This window comes from Mytilus californianus, unplaced genomic scaffold (assembly GCF_021869535.1).
Source record: "Mytilus californianus isolate M0D057914Y unplaced genomic scaffold, xbMytCali1.0.p SCAF_1, whole genome shotgun sequence".
Taxonomy (NCBI): Eukaryota; Metazoa; Mollusca; class Bivalvia; order Mytilida; family Mytilidae; genus Mytilus; species Mytilus californianus.
In genome coordinates this window covers 118,755,543-118,773,651 of record NW_026262581.1, presented here as the reverse complement: position 1 = coordinate 118,773,651, position 18,109 = coordinate 118,755,543, and the positions used below count along the sequence as shown (strand labels likewise).

At 32.3% G+C, this 18,109-nt stretch overlaps 1 protein-coding gene across 1 annotated transcript in view; it reads left to right on the top strand.

Annotated features, from left to right (window-relative positions):
• LOC127732192 (P2Y purinoceptor 4-like) overlaps nucleotides 1-18,109 on the top strand; it is a 68,627-nt gene that overhangs the window by 42,635 nt on the left and 7,883 nt on the right. The window contains exon 2 of the mRNA XM_052241268.1: nucleotides 927-979. The gene's annotated coding sequence lies outside the window, so the exon portion shown is untranslated. The remainder of the gene's footprint in view (nucleotides 1-926; nucleotides 980-18,109) is intronic.

Below are 18,109 nucleotides of genomic sequence, written 5' to 3'. Positions count from 1 at the left end.
TCTGCCACATTGTTTGTAGCAACCAGGAGGTGGAGTAGGTTGCTTTGTTAATACGGCTGTCACTAATTTGTCACGGATGTTTTAGGTCTTCTGAAGGCCATTACTGGTGGTGAGGAAAAACTTTTTTTTAAATTGGAGTCATTTTCTACAATATTCCAATGCTTTTGAACAATGGATGACACATTTTTAAAATCATGATGGTAAGTGAGTACAAGAGGTGTTCTGTTGACTCCTTTATTTTTATCCTTGTACTCCAGAAGTTCATGGCGACTAGTGTTGTTTGCTCTTTCGAAAGCTGTATCAATGATATTGTTATTGTATCCTCGAACAACTAGATGTTTACGTAGTTGTCCAAGTCTAGCATTTTGCTTAAACATTTTAGTACTCTTCCTACACAAGCAAACGTATTACCGCCTTCAGAATGCCTTCATGGTCTAAAGCAATTTAAATCATTTTCAACTAATAGACATGCCATTTTATTGACATTTATCTTTTCATCTTTTAAATTAACTGTATCTTCTCAAAATAGTTGTTGTATTTAAGAGAATATGCATCTATTTTAATATTCCAAAGTTATAAAAGATAGCAAAAGAATAATATGAATAACGACAAAGAAAGTTTAAATAACTTAGCATCCCTTTGCATGTTGTAATTACTATAAAAGCAAACTCGACAGAAAAGGAACTTTGTAACAAATAATGTATGATCGATTATTGATGCATCATTGTTGACAATATCTTGATCAGGTGCTCATGTGTTTACTCTCCAAACAGGTATAAATACTATCGTATAGATCAGTAGTTATTGCTATTCAGTGTAGGCTTTCAATAAAAGTGACTAATTATTAAAGATGTCCATAAACCTTTCAGACACTTGTTTGGATTAGAGGAATGTATTGCTAATTTGTGTGCTATTCTATTCTACAGGTTGTAAGAGAATTTAATTAATACCAAACGGACTTGGAACGAAATTATCATGGGTAAGTTGTCAAATTATAATATAAAAAATGCGTTTCGCTTTGGTTTGAAAGATTTTAATTTGTACTGTTATAGCCTGATTGAATATATTTACAAATTCAAAACCGTGCTACTCTAGGAATCAAAGGATTTCATTATAGATGTTTAGGATATACGGGCACAAGTTTGAAACAAAAGCAAAGACAATTGAATGTTGTTATCTTAATATCAAATATAACAATCCTTTTTTTCTTTATGAAAGTATTTACCATCTTGTTTTATTTAGTTTAAATAGCATATACATCCGATAGAGTTATGTGAATATTAACATTTTCATGCATACTGGTCCGTGCCAGTTCCCGTATGAAATTCGTAGTTTCTCCCAAATATCAAGTTTATTTACAGGAATTCCTGTTGAAAATATTCTTTACCATAAAAATGTTTACCAAAAATTAGGATAAACACCACGCACTCAATCCTTAAATCATCTTATGAACGACGAAGATAGGTATGCTAGTGTGCCGATATAGTATGGCTAGTGTGCCAATTTTGCCGTGAAATTTTATGGTTACGAGGACTATGTTACTGTCATTTAAGAATCTTATCATTAAATTATAAATACTTTTCTGTTCTTTGCTAAATAAACCAAGCAGATAGTCATAACGGTCGTATATTCTAAATCTTTTCATCCTTTCCCAAGTCTGAACTGGTCATACATTATGTCATTTGAGATCAACAAACTATACTGTATTGAAGGAGGGCAAAAATTTGATTTTCAAATTTATAAATCTGTACTTATTCTTATGAAAGAAATTTATGTTCTTGAATAAGATTTGATATATTGTGTTTTTGAAAACTGTACGTTTTCTAAAATTGAGAACGCCATATTATAAAGTAATGACGTCTTATCCACGTACGCGTATCTTCCCACAAAGTGTTATAAAAACGAAAAACACGGAATTTCATTATCTTAATCGGATCAAACAAAACACAGTTTTTTTATTGTGTTTTCATATAATAGCAGTATACCGAATTCATGCAACGCATCCGTTATTACAAAAAATGCCTATAGTGACTGTAACTGGTAACTGACGGTAACTGGTCTTTAATCAGTAGTTTCAAAATTTAAAATATAAATATATAAAACGATATGTAAAATTATACAATATATATCATGTACTCAGTCTTATATATTGAACAAATAGTATTTTACCATGATTTTACGCTTTTCTTTCAACTTCACTAATGTCTGCTCATCTGTGATACAAATATATCGTTTGAGACACAGAATACTTTCGAAGATACATTTTTGTAATCTGTTTATTTTTGACAAAGATACTAATCAATACTCTTAATTGAAACATAAAATTTATAATCACACTGCTGTTGTTCAATTACTGCGTTTACCATTTAAATAAAACAAAATTTCTAAATTATAATCATCACATTGTTAATTTACAGTTCGAAGAAATACTATAACAGTGTTTCTTTTAATTGTTTTTTGTTTTGTTTTGGGCATTGCACAAGAGCATGTCTTCCTGTACTGTTTATAGCGGTCTTATGTCAATTTCAGCAACATATATTAAGTGTAGGACAGCTTGATATCATATCAGTATGTTAAGTGTTTTGAGTTTGCTTTCAGAAACTGCAAGCGTTCTTTTTTTCTGTTTAATTTGTTGGTTATTTTGTGATTTTAACTGGGTTTTCCGAAGAAGAAAATCCAGTTATTAAATTGGTGAAGTACTTTATGTCGTTTCCGTGTAATTACTTATGAACCACTTGACCAATGTTGTTAAAGTTTTAATATGTTTTACTGATAAACAAATGTTCAATAGAATAGAAAATGGAAACGGGAATGTGTCAAAGAGACAAAAACCTGACCAAAGAGCAGAAAACAGTCCAACAATCGGTCTTCAACGCAGAGAGAAAATCTCACACCCAGAGGCGGGCTCTAGCTGACCCCTAAACAATAACGCATACTAATTAATCGAAATGGACGCCACACTTTGATATTGACGAATTTCATTTTTGCCGTTCAGAAGTTATGATCTTTGATAGATTAGAAAATAGGCATATATATGTCTTTCTATGTTGTGGTGTTACACTATTGTTTCAGATAAGGGTGAAGGATTGGTACCATTAAAACGTTTAAACCCGCTGCAATTGTTTGCACCTGTCCTAAGTCAGGAATCTGATGTTCAGTAGTTGTAGTTTGTTGATGTGGTTCATAAGTGTTTCTCGTTTCTCGTTTTTTATATAGAATAGACCGTTGGTTTTCCCGTTTGAATGGTTTTACACAAGTAATTTTTGGGGCCCTTTATAGCATGCTGTGCGGTGTGAGCCAAGGCTCCGTGTTGAAGATCGTACTTTAACCTATAATGGTTTACTTTTATAAATTGTGACTTGGATGGAGAGTTGTCTCATTGGCACTCATACCACATCTTCTTATATCTATATAATGTGAAAGGTTTAAAAAGCCTGAAAGCGCCTTTCAAAATACAGAAAGCTACTAGTAGTTTGCTGTCAATTAGACAGCTCATTCCATGCTGTCATCAACTATACCGTCATTGTAAAGTTAAGTGCATTTCCTGTACTGTTTTATTGTATGTTCTATTGGCTGTTTCTGTTTAATCTATTCACAGCTGTTATATACTCCGGACGAGTAAGAGCGTGTTATAGTGTATAATTTCGCAAGTGTAGTTGTCTATTGTTGAAGACTGCACGTTGTCCTCTAGATTTTTTCTCGTTGGGTTGCTATCTCATTGACGTTTAACCACATCTCCTTTTTGTCTCATAACATTTCATACATCACCAACAGAGATGAGAAGGACTGCCTCGTATATCTACAACTCTTTCTTGAATATAATGTTGGTTGACAACGTATCACTATTGTCTATGTCATATGGAACGATTTATGTTTTCCTGTTGTCAACTACCCATTCTGGTGTAAACACTACCATTCCCCCAGCATATGGTCTCTACGTATCTCAGTTATTAAGATATAATAGAACCTCTTCTCATTATGGCGGTTTCGCTAACAGAGATATACTCTTACCCTTACAACTACTCTTCACATCTTCTTTGGTCGCTATTTTAAAACATCTCAACTCTATCATAGATCCAAAATCGATTTATGTCCGTCTGACCATATCATCAGTTTATCACGTTCCAAGCATTAATACTTATTACACTCGGTGTGACTTTAAAATCGCGCGACAGGTGTTACATACATCGCATGAGATGCTTACTGTGTCCACACACCTAGTATCGCTTCGTCTGGAGTTCATGATTCCGATTGTTGTGACTCTAATTTTTGTCTGTTTTATATCTATCAGATTAACTCAATCTTAATATAATAACTAAATACCTTCTGCTGAACCTAGGTAGAGTGAAAAAGCATGAAGTTTATATCAGGAAATGAGTTTTAGCTTATTTTCAGTGACTGCTTTCATTCTTTGTTACGGCATGTTTGATATTGTTACACTTACAGTTGTGTCATCTGATACTATTGAGTTAAATGGTGTTTCTGAACTGGTTGTAATCTCATTTTTGTACTCATTGTAAAATTATTTAATTGGTCGAGATAAAGCGAAGGAAAGTTGAATACTCGCTAGACTTGATACAGTCATTCACTTGTTAATGTACCCGTCTAAATTAAGGATCGCGTCAGTAGTTTTTTTTCTATTATCTCTGAATATTTTGATAAAAATGAGGAAATGTGGTATGATTGCCAATGAGACAACTATCCACCAGAGTTAAAATGGAGAGGTTGTAAGGAAATGTAGGCAACCGTACAATGAGAAAAACCCATACCGTATAGTCGGCTAAAAAGGCAACGACATGAAAAATGTGAACAATTCAAACAAGAAAAACTAACGGCCTAATTTATATATAACAAAACAAATCAAATATGACAGACATGAACCAACGACAACCGCTGTACTTCGGGCTCCTAACTTGGGTCAAGCAAATAAAGAATGTCTATTAAAATTGTCTATTAAAGAATTTTGTATTAATTTCAGGCTTTTTGTATTAATCGCTTATTTGTATTACTTGTCTTATATAGGGGGATTTAGAATTGATATGTTGTATAGACACTTGCTTATGTTGATTGAATGTTCATCTCAAGGTGTCTATGCGTATGTGATTTTGTACTCTTTGGTACAGATTATGTATCACATTGGCGTATACACCTTTATATTTAAAGATCTAATTATCTTTGTTATACTTTTGACTTTTAATGCATTCAGACAGTATATAGGGTTAAAATAAAGTTACATAAACCAGGATGTGCTTAATCCGTTGGCAATTCAAAATTCAAATTAAAAATTTCTATTTTGAGAAAATGATTTCGCATAGTTGCCGTCTGTTATTTTTGACTTTTGCGATAGAGCTGACAATTGTTTACATTCTTGTATACATAAGAAGTCATTTGATTTGGTTACTTTATATGTATATTATGTCATTATTTATGATACATAGGCATAGAAGCACGACTTCAAATGTTATTGCTAGGAATGTTATTTAAAAGTACATGTATAACGAACATATATACATTCAAATTCCCTTAACTTCATAAGGAGATGTAAAAGATTGCCAAATGAGACAAGGATCTACCAGAGACAGATTCACGTGGATAGGTACTGTAAGGTCTTCAACAATGATTAAAAACCACTCCGTATATATAGCTATAAAAGGTCCCGACATTACAAAAAAGCAAAAACGGCCGGATTTATGATAAGACAACAAACGAAAAACAAATATGACAGATAGCAACCAGTTGACTTTGTTTGAATGAATTTGTGATTGATCATGATGCACATATCTTAAAGTTTGAATGTAAAATGTAAGAATACCTACATTTATACATTAATAGAATTGACTCGGAATGGAAACGGGGAATGTACCAAAGAGGTAGCAACCCGACAAAAGAGCAGAAAACAGCCCAAGGCCTCCAATGGGTCTTCAACGCAGCGAGAATATCCCGCACCCGGAGGCGGGCTTCAGCTGGCCCCTAAACATCAATGTATAATAGTTCCGCAAAATGAACGCCACACTAAACTCCGAAACATATAAATGAACCAAAATTGAAAAAAAAACACACAAGACTAACAAAGGATAGAGGTTCCTTACTAGGGACATGCGCAATAATACGGCGGGTTAAACATGTTTTGTGAGATCTCAACCCTCCCCTATACCTCTAGCCAATGTGGAATAAAGAAAACATAGCAATACGCACAGTAAAACTCAGTTTAAAACAAGTCAGAGTCCTTTATTAGAATAGGAAACAGAAGAAATTCAGTAAAATGACAATGATCAACATAAAGTAACAAAGGACTACTGACATGCCCGCTCCAGACCTCAATTAAACTGCTCGAAAGAATATGTCTTCATCATATGAAGTATATCAAGTAGTTTATTGCAGTGTTTGTACCAGGATATGATCATTGGTATAGCTAGCGAGAATCAGAACTTGTAAAACATAAACATTAACACCTTATTTGACTTAACTGTTGTATTTGTATCAGGAGAATTGGGACTTGATTAAGTTTTATATGACAAATACAAAAGTACATGTTGTTAAAGCACTCTTATGTTCTGGAAATTTAATTTAACGTGGGAATAATATGAACAACATATACCTAACATAAAGATTGTAAAAAGTCGTTATGTAACATTGGTAATGAAATGTAGATTACGACAGATAAATGTGAATTTGACGATCTTGTTAATTGCGGCAAATAAAGAACAATATTCAATACAGTTGAGATGCATGTTTTATTTTATTAAACTCACAATGTGTATGTGTATGACCAAAGACCAAACATTTATTTCTAAATGGTTGGCGCAAGTAGCAGCAAAAAAACAAATTTGAAGTCTCTGGTTTTACCCGGCTTATGATTGAAACCAAGACCTCCTGCCATTGAAGTGAGCGAGCAATTACGAGACCTCCTAGACGATGATGTCTGGCAGAAGTCTAGTGTCCTACGGGGCTTCATGTTCCATTTGTTACTTGAAAAACGTTCTATTCCTTGAAGACCAGACTATAAGATAAGATGTTTGTACTTTATGAGCCATGTGTATAATACAAGTACCTGCCACAAGACGTTTTGTTGAAAGTCAGCCCACGAACTTTTCTCATAATATTAGTTCGGACGATTTCATACCAGCTATGTGTTAATATCTCGAGGAATATGTCGTAGAATTAACACAATTTAAGATAAATGTTCATTTTGAAATGTAATGCTTACAGGTGTTTCACTGTTGCGTAATATAATTACTGTTTGATATTTAAACAAAGTATAAAACTTCCGTAAGAAAAACAAAAATAACCGAAAGGAAGATATTACATAGGAAAAGCAGGTGTAGACTCAGGTGTTTAATGAAGGTTGTTATCCCCAGTTTAATCTATTTACAAGACGTTTTAGTATTGCGAAACTGCAAACATAAAAACAATCAATATTTTAGACAAAAGTTCCAAAATATTAGGAGGCTGTGGAAATATCAACTTCGAACTTTGTAAATGGCTTTCGAAATCACCATTTAAGAAGTTTCTTATCCATTAGTTTTTTTATTTTTTTTTACTGTTTTCGGATATTATCGTAAATATTTTTTTTAATCATTCCATCAACAATGTGTTGTCTTTAAATGAGAAAATAAATTATATTGGATGACGTACGTGATATTATACGCAAAGACAATTTATTACTTACTTTGCTATTGATCATTTTCACAGTTGCTTGGGTGTCTTTAACAATGAACTTTAAAGCTCACCCTTTACAGCAAAGTCAGTACGATCCCTAGCGTCGATATCAACTGTTATAAAGGGAACAAATGCGAAATTTATCAATCAATTGCATATAACACTGGTGAGGTCTTCTAACAAAGGATATAATTCAATGCACGACAAAGGACTATTTCATAACCAGAAGCAAAACGACAATAATATGAGCAACATAAACCCAATGTATAGATTGTAAATTAAAAAAAAACAAACAAACAAACAAAAAAAAAAAAAAAAAACACGGGGCAACAACTATCACCTTTTGAGAAAACTTGACAAGGAAATATAAGGTTGATATTGGCTGTTTTGAAATACGGATTGGCTGCATGGATAAAATATTTACCACAACTCTTTTAAAAGTTCAAGAAAAAGAAAAAAAATACTGAAACTCTTATGTGTTATCATTATAGAAAGTAGATTTCTCAGTGGTACATCCGTATTTCTTTCCCAAAAAAGGAATGAACATAATAGCCTTAGCCTGACGTCGTCAAAAGTGTTTGTGACTGAAGATTGAAGAGATACACGTATTCATTTTCTTTATATATTTACACATATTGTTACATGTATATTGCTTTACTTTCATCGAAAAAGCTTCGCTCTCCCTTTGCTCACTTTTGTAATGAAAAGAAACAAAGAAATTTTGTACTCTATATCTTGACAATGTACTAAGGGTCGTCAATCCATCAAGTACATTATATGTCCCTTTTATCAAAATGAATATTTCATAGAATATATTTGTAATTACTATTTTAGTCATGAAAATGTTCAACAAAGAGTAATAAAATCATAAAAATGTGTTAGTTACGAGCAAGAGTAATTTAGATTTGACAATTTAAATGGTAAGAATTCTATTTATATAAGACAGTTGCAAAATTTAAGTGTTCATTCAAACGATTTACTGAGATTTCCTTCGGCGTAAGGTTTGACGAATGTAGACACGTAAACAGTAACCTAAATAAAAAGTAATTTTACTTTCACATATACATTTCTTTTACGTATTACAATTTTTATGTTAAAGAATAGGAATATAAATCGCATAAACTTATATTTTAAGTTCACGCTACAAACATTTTTCCCCATTTATTGAAATAGAAAGCGAAACCAACCTCCAAGTTAGAGGTAAATGAGAATGGACAAATAAGCCAAGCTTTATCAAAGGATGTTAACCTCAATAGAAATAGTTGTTTTCGTCTGTAGAAATCGTTATTGGTGGATTGTTTGATGCAACATTGAAAAAGTCACGAAGACACAGAAAAAAATCTGGGTATTCTTGCTCAGTATTATTCATAAAGCTTTGTAGTAATCAGGTATTTCGTATTCGTTGTTATACGTTTAGGTATTCACATCCCATCTCTTATGGTAATATTCTATACAAAACACAAAGATGTCGGCACTCACCTCAAAAGCTAACCAAACCTTTAAACAAACTTATTCAGAAGGGATGTAGTTGCGATACTGTTGTCAGGTCATTAAAAATGGCATATTTTGGTATTAATATTGATTCACTCATAGGGTCTTTGCATCGGAAATAAACACATTTATTCTAAAACCAGTTGTTGGCATGATACGGGTTATGTTCTTCTCATATATTTTATGATGGTATGATACTTAACCCCTAACGGGAGGGATTGTGCTTGATTTTCATATGATAAAGGCATGATCTTTCAATCAGTTTAATTGAGGTATGGAGCTGGCATGTCAGTAACTGCTAGTAGTCCTTTATTAATTTATGTATCATTGTCATTTTGCTTAGTTTCTTTTGTTACCTATTCTGACATCGGACTCGGACTTCTTTTAAACTGAGTTTTATTGTGCGTATTGCTGTGTGTTTGTTTATTCTACACTGGCTAGAGGTAAAGGGGAGGGTTGAGATCTCACAAAACATGTTTAACCCCGCCGTGTTATTGCGCCTGTCCCAAGTCAGGAGCCTCTAGCCTTTGTTAGTCTTGTATATTTTTTAATTTTAGTTCATTTATATGTTTTGAAGTTAAGTGTGACGTCCAGTTTCACTAAACATGTACACATTTTTATTAAGGGGTCAGCTGAAGCCCGCCTCCGGGTGCTGGATTATCTCGCTGTGTTGAAAACCCATTGGTGGCCTTCTGCTGTGTTCTGCTGTTTGGTCGGGTTGTGTCTCTTTGACACATTCCCAATTTCCATTCTCAATTTTATCAGTTCTTGTTTAACCGATATTTATGGTCATCTATACTACTAACTACCTTCAGTCCATGGCCAAAAGTACTCGTCACTTTATTATTTTTGCCATAATTTTCATAGAAAAACTCATTTAAATTCATTTTTTCAAACAAATATTTTGAAGACATTTACGGTTGGATTTCTACAAACCAAGTGTTGAAAGACGCAGAATGTCTAAATTATATTTGTTATTTGGTCAGTCATAGCTTTGTCTTCTGTTTTTTTTCCCTCTTGATTTGAACACGTATAATATGTTTGTTCAATTCAATTGGGTTGAAATATATAGCAAATTGTTTTACCATAAATAATACTTGTGTTTATATCATCAGAAAATGAAAACGCCCAAAAAGAAAAATACGACAAAATAAATCTGTGACAAGTCTGCTTCCATTGGTACCACGTTGGGTAAAATCCAGCCAGAAATGACTCCCACAAGAATTTTTTTAAACGTAATTTTATATGAAATATAGTGAAAAATAGCACGTGACGAATACTTATGGCCATACACTGTATGTTTCAGCAGTGACGGCCGTATTATGTCTATTGCATAAGAAGGAGTAACTGTAAAAGATGCTCTTCAAAATGATCTGTCTGTATTCAAAATTCCAACAAGGACTCACCAAAATGATTGCCTATTTACGTATCCTTTACGTATAAGTCAGAATAACAATATATAAATAACCCATGTTATGCTGTTTTTTTTTTTATTGCACCTCCCATTTAAGCTTAACATATCTTTGATTCCTATAGCAATTAAGTATGTTACAATAGTATGTCAACTCATACAACACACTGATAAGCCGAAACTATCTTTTATTATTTCCTTTCAAAATTCATTTCACAATGATCTGCACTGGACATGTTTTTAATCTTATCGAGTACTTTTTGGGTGAACTAAAAATGAAAATAAACCAAGACATGTAATATCAGAAAAAAATGTCTGATAAGGATTACTAAAAAGGAAATAATGCTCCTTGAAACGCGTTAATAAATGATTATTGTATGGAAATCATCACGTGCAAATATTTCATTTCCGGGCGCACACTTTCAAATCAAAATATTTCATTTCTTGCAATTAATAACATCATGTTTGTGCAAACATTAAACGTATTTTAGTATTTAGCCTCTTTATACTATTCAATTGATTATTTGTATTCGCTGTTTTGGGTGACAGTTATTACAGTCCGATGCAGTATGAATACATATTAGTTTTGCATTAATATCTTCCAATGATATTGACCACAAATTGAGCTACATCCCCAAATTACATAACAATTATTCCACAGCGAAAATAACACGTACAGGATAGAAAAGTACCATAGAGGCATGGAAAATCAAAAATGTTGGATATGCTAAGATCCGTTTAAGACCCGCCAAAACATGACTATTTCCCAATCGAAGGCCCGTAAAAGACAAGACCAATACACACTCTACCGAACACATGACAAGTAAATCAAAAGACTAGTATCCAATAAAAATAACCTACCAATACATATTCAAAGACAAGACCAGTATCCACACAAAAAACAAAAACAAAGCCCAGTCCCCGATTCCGCAAAGTAAATAAAAACATGGACTGATTTATGGAAATATTATGTTAAGCGGCAAATAAAATATTCATATTGAGGACGATAACATATTAATGTGTTGCTCTATAATTGACCAATGTGCTGAGTCGGAATTTGTCGTGCTAAGTCAAAAGGATAACAAGCCTCATGATGACCTGTCATCCTCGACACATTATTCGAACTGACTAGTTTACTACGTTCACACTATGCAGAGCTCATTAAGCTTGATGTACTTCTCACACAAATACTGCTCCAGAGATACGAGGAAGAACGACTCGACGCTACATAAATTTTACGACTACCATCACGAATTGGTTGACCGATACGATATATCTGGGTCTCAACTCACTAGCGACAATTGTTAGCAGTTTTAGATCTTTTTAATACCAGAAAAGTCGTCTATTCTGTAAATTTGCCGATTGTATTCTTTTCCCGACTGTGACATTTTAACGCCGATTGTATTCTATTCCTGACTGTGACATTTTAACGCCGATTGTATTCTATTCCCGACTGTGAAATTTTAACGCCGATTGTATTCTATTCCCGACTGTGACATTTTAACGCCGATTGTATTCTATTCCCGACTGTGACATTTTAACGCCGATTGTATTCTATTCCCGACTGTGACATTTTAACGCCGATTGTATTCTATTCCCGACTGTGACATTTTAACGGAGTGTGGATTCGCATGGCTGCATGGTGGTGCATTAATAGTAGGAGACGCTTATCCTGTTGACGTAACGGTGTTTGTTCCTTTTGGAGATCCTGCAATTCCCTCAGTTTTTGTTTTTTTACCTTGAATTGTCTTCTTAATCAATTGGTGAGATTGGAAAATAGGTTAAGTACTGTTCCCTTAAGTTTTCTCTATACTCTATGTGTTTGCGCGGAGAAGGAACAAAGACCAATTTAAGAGTCTTTGGATTGACCCCACCGGATAAACCAATGACATTTTAAAAGTACTCGAGGCGACAAAGAAATAACGAAACTACTTATGTAGTTGCAATGACGTGTAAATATAATAATAACATTGCAACTAAAGTTTTCAATTATTTATAAAAATCTGGGAGTGACATCAGATTTTGAGAAATAAAATAATCGCAAAAGGACCGCTTGGGGTTACACATTTTTAGTGTCAAATTATTCTTTATATGTTACATTTTGAACGTCACAAAAATACTAGTAAATATGGAAAGAGCGATAAAAATCAATGAAACAGAGAAAAAATATCTGATGAAGACAGATCATTCAAATGAAAACTAATCGAAAGGTTTTGAGTTCAAACAAGTGGTTATTCGATTTGATGAATTAGTTTTCAACAATCTGATAACTACTTACGCTGTTATGTTTATATTCAATACACAATGGCGAGACATCTGGTATGGCAATTTGACTTGAAAAAAAAGACTGACATAAAAAAATGATATGCACGGTTTCTTATAAGAACCGCTAGCTAGGTCTCAGTTGATTAGACTATTTTGTTGTAATCTACAAATGATTTTACAAATGATTACCACAGTCCACAAGATGTTATTATTTTTTAAAAAGTATTTTTCTGTTGTTTTATTTCTTATTTGATAAGTGTTTGAAATGCCAAAGATTAATATAAAATAATTCCCTTAAGTTTTCTCTATACTCTATGTGTTACTACCTCAGCTATTCGAGTCTGTCAAAAAAAGAGTTTTCGCTCTCTATCAAATAAACACACAAAATTATACGTCATTAAAACAAAATATTTTAGTTTCAAGTGGTTCGTGTGCTTGATTTGACTACTGTTGGTTAAACCCATGTAACCACAAAGTTATGGCATTATTACTATTAATCCTTTCTAGTTATCTTGAATAGAAAAAGCAAATAAAAGCTTCAGTTTTACGTCAGGACGATTAATAACTGGACTTACTCTGAAATCGTAGGATTACTTGTCTTGAGAAACAATCTGTTTCACATAAGGAAGTTCGTAATTATTCATTAAATTTTGCCATATGTGGATAATAATGTCATGAATTTCCCCTCAAAAAAGAAAAAAAAACTACAATCAAATATTTGAAGTCTGATTATGATCTACTAATATTCGTGCATTATGTATTTAGTGATTTATATATATGCAGAGTTCTATTTAAATGTAGTATAACGGAAGTTCAGACCCATCCGAAATCTAATAGGTCTACAAAGATGTTGTCATTTTCACCGCCTATATTGCGTACAAGACATCAAAATAACGTTTTAAAAATTGCACTCGCAAGAAAGGGAAACCGTATCTGTTAAATATTTTACAAAATGCTTTAACAAAATATTTACATTTTCTTGGTATATGAGAACAAGAAATATATAGAGATGAATCATGTGGAACTGATAAACAGTAACATTGAAACAGCGATAAAGCAATTTCATTCGTTAATTTTAACATAAACAGTTTTATCAACTTTTACGTTAAAATGCAAATTTATATTTTGATTGTTTAAAACAAGGAAGACAATTTACTCATCTTTCTTGAATCATGACTTGTTCAGAGTCAATATAATTTCTGACCCATCTTGTCGTTGCGGGTACAATATTGAGAATTTACATCATTTCCTCTTCGGCTGTCCTTTATATACAGACCACAGAGAAGTTCTGATGATCAATCTTTAAGTTAGATTGCCTCCTTGACCTTATATTGAATGTTATGTTACTGACATCTGGTAATCCGAACCTCTCTTATGAAAAAAACCGTCCAGATATTTAAACATGTATTCGAATTCACCAAAAAGTCTTCATATTATATTGAATAGAGTATTTGCGGTACATTCACATCATCATTATTACAAATTTTTCCGTTAATATTTTGTCATCCTTTTTTCAATAGATAAAGTATTGTGCTTGTCCCATGTCAGGGAGCCTGCGGTTTAGTGGTTATCGCTGGTTCATGTCTGTCATATTTGTTTTTCTAAAATTGTTTTGTTATAAATAAGGCCGTTAGTTTTCTCAGTTGAATTGTTTCATATTTTTTTTAAATTTTTGGGCCTGTTATAGCTGACTGTACGGTATGGGTTTTTCTCATGGTTGAAGGCCATGCAGTTGCCTAAAATTGCTTACATCCACTTCATTTGAACGTTGGTGGATAGTTGTCTCATTGTCAATTATACCAATCTCTTTATTTTTGTATTGTAATATTGCATGCTCACATGTTATACACTGTAATTCGGGGCGGACGTTATAATTGCTGGTTACTTGTGTCAAATCCATTTTTCTTTGAGTGAATAAAATACGTTTTTAAACTAATTTACTATCTCCTATGGCTCAGCGACAGACAACTTTTTTTTAAATGTCCCCCTCTCGTGCAGACCAATAAAAAATTGATAATTTAAAAGACAATAAATTTGATTTTAAAAAAATTGTTTTTGTTTTAAAGGGACATTAGCTGTCAAATTCAGGTTCACCGATTTAACTCAAATTCTCATATTTGATTTATTACATACTAAAACGTATTTCCAAATTACAATAAGTCTGAAATAAACAATTAACAATGCATCAACTCGATAATATATATCAGTATTTCGTGTGTATTTTAGTCTAGACTACATCTAATTATCCATCGAGATGACCTCCGAAGACTGCCGATTGTCACATCACCCGATATAAAAAAGAAAACGTAAATATGAATAGATAGCGACCACGTGCAATTGGACTTTCCAAGGTCTGTTTGATTTCATGTTATAGGTTAAAAAAATAAGTTAATCCTGTATACGAATGATTTTTTGTGGATCGAATCAGTCAACGAAATGGTTCACCTTTGTTTCACTTTCAATGTTGACATTCTTTTCCTTTTAATGGCTGAACACGCCTAATATATGCGTAACCAATCTCTAGCTAAGGAGTTAAATTGAAGTGTACATAAATACGGATTCAATGTGGTCGAATTATTCACTTGCAATTGAATAATTCATCAGTGATGTTTCTTATCTTATTTTGACAAAATTTAACTAAACTGGCTGCTAAAAAAAAAAATTTCGCCTTCATTAATGATTGAAAAAAAAATCATATTTTTAATTTTTTTTTATATCTCGTATCTAATGCCTCTTTAAAGACAATGAGCAATTCTATGTTTCGGAATGAAGTCATAGTTTATTACTTTTAAAATCAAAATTAAAAAGACAGTAATAGTTAGTAATGACAGAACATCCAGTATAATAAATTAAATAACACATAGCTGAGAAGTTGAAAGAGCAGATTGATATCCATCGAAAAAAACATTGTCACCTTCTAAGCTATGTGGTATTTATAAGGTGACAACTACACCCGAATGGTGACGTTCAGTTCATTTTGTCCGTCTTTTTTCTGATGACGATTATTTATTGTTATTTTTTGTCTTAAATATTTTTAAGGATCCCTGCTGTTGAAATTCTAATAAACAACATTTTTATAAAATAATTCTTTTTCAATAGAGGATGTATAATACATTAGAAATACGATAAATATAAGTCTGAATACTCGTTGTTCAAATACTGTAATTTGATTCATTATAAGTTTTTTGGAACAATAATGTCTCTGGATTTTTCATATAAAGGTATGAAAAGTAATGATCGTTAACCGGCGTAAAAAGGTTGAAGGTTTGCATTTGGGATGGGTCTTTAAAAAATATTACAAAATAAAGGGGTTGATTGACAAAAAGGTTGAATGTTTTCAGAGTATTAAAAAGTACATGTTGATGACAATGTAGCAGTTCATAACAATGTAGTAGTACATAAAAATGTAGTAGTACATAACAATGTAGCAGTACATAACAATGTAGTAGTACATAAAAATGTAGTAGTACATAACAATGTAGCAGTACATAACAATGTAGCAGTACATAACAATGTAGTAGTACATAACAATGTAGTAGTACATAACAATGTAGCAGTACATAACAATGTAGCAGTACATAACAATGTAGCAGTACTTAACAATGTAGTAGTACATAACAATGTAGTAGTATATAACAATGTAGCAGTACATAACAATGTAACAGTACATAACAATGTAGCAGTACATAACAATGTAGCAGTACATAACAATGTAGTAGAACATAACAATGTAGTAGTACATAACAATGTAGCAGTACATAACAATGTAGTAGTACATAACAATGTAGCAGTACATAACAATGTAGTAGTACATAACAATGTAGTAGTACATAACAATGTAGCAGTACATAACAATGTAGCAGTACATAACAATGTAGTAGAACATAACAATGTAGTAGTACATAACAATGTAGCAGTACATAACAATGTAGTAGTACATAACAATGTAGTAGTACATAACAATGTAGCAGTACATAATAATGTAGCAGTACATAATAATGTAGCAGTACACAACAATGTAGCAGTACATAACAATGTAGTAGTACATAACAATGTAGTAGTACATAACAATGTAGTAGTACATAATAATGTAGTAGTATATAACAATGTAGCAGTACTTAACAATGTAGTAGTACATAACAATGTAGTAGTATATAACAATGTAGCAGTACATAACAATGTAACAGTACATAACAATGTAGCAGTACATAACAATGTAGCAGTACATAACAATGTAGTAGAACATAACAATGTAGTAGTACATAACAATGTAGCAGTACATAACAATGTAGTAGTACATAACAATGTAGTAGTACATAACAATGTAGCAGTACATAATAATGTAGCAGTACATAATAATGTAGCAGTACACAACAATGTAGCAGTACATAACAATGTAGTAGTACATAACAATGTAGTAGTATATAACAATGTAGTAGTACATAACAATGTAGCAGTACATAACAATGTAGCAGTACATAACAATGTAGTAGTACATAACAACGTAGCAGTACATAACAATGTAGCAGTACATAACAATGTAACAGTACATAACAATGTAGCAGTACGCTGGAAGATATGTTATCATATTAAGACACAGTATACGGACTCTTTTAAGCCATCAATAACACAACCAACGTTAGTATCGATAAAGTAAATGTTTAAAGATCATTCTACAATGTAAAAATTGTTAACCTTTAGAATAGGTTTTTTAAATGATGTACAAATTTACACACATCGTTTATGAATTTACGAGCTCTATAAACAACAGCACTGTAAAAATAAGGATGTGATATCTCGTTAGTAATAAAGTGTCTACTTCTTTCACTAACTAAGGGGAGCAAGTGCAATTTACATCGTGGTCAATTGACAGATAATTACTCTAATAAGTGTTTTTTAATATAACGTGAACTACAAAGATTGTCCGTGCTAATTGAAATAGGGATATTAGGAAAGGATCATCTCATCAGTTTAATGGCCTTCTCTCGTAATTACTTAATTAGCATCTAGACCACATTAGTCCGAAAAGACCAAGTGAATTGTGTCAAGAAGAGTTGGTTTAGCGCAGTAAGGGTTTTTCATCTAATATATATTGTATACAAAATAGCAAAGTCACGATACCAATATGTATACAGTTTCTCCATAGTTAAAAAAAAACAACAGTCAGCATGTAGTTAAGATTTCATCATTTTTTCAAATGTTAAATGTCTGAAACATAATGACTTGTTTCACTTGATTGTCATTGTTTGGTTTTCTTTAATTTCTACTAATTTTTCTAATAAC